The following is a 352-nucleotide window of genomic DNA, read 5'->3' as shown; positions in this document are numbered from 1 at the left end:
CCCCCCAAAATACCCCCCCAAACCCCAAGGAAACAGGAAAGCAGTAACGAGCAGAGCCCAGCACCCCAGTAGGCATTGCAAAAGCCAGACGGCACCAGAAGCGGCACGAACCCAAGCCCTGAGCGCGGGATGCTGCAGGTATTAAATGATCCAGCGGAAGCAGATCAGGTTCCCCGCTCAGCCCCCTGTGTTTTTCGGCTTTGCTTCGGTTTGGACGCTCGTGTCCTGGCTGCAGCCCCGCTCATCCGGAGGACGGGGGGCCGGGAGGGGGAGAGAGGGAGAGGCAGGTTAAAAGGGAACAAGGTTGGATCAGCGGGGGTCCCACTCCTTCCCTGACCCCTCCAAAGTAAGA

Source organism: Pygoscelis adeliae, unplaced genomic scaffold, assembly GCF_000699105.1.
Source record: "Pygoscelis adeliae isolate BGI_AS28 unplaced genomic scaffold, ASM69910v1 Scaffold216, whole genome shotgun sequence".
In the NCBI taxonomy this organism is placed as follows: domain Eukaryota; kingdom Metazoa; phylum Chordata; class Aves; order Sphenisciformes; family Spheniscidae; genus Pygoscelis; species Pygoscelis adeliae.
Note: the sequence above shows the minus strand (reverse complement) of the source record.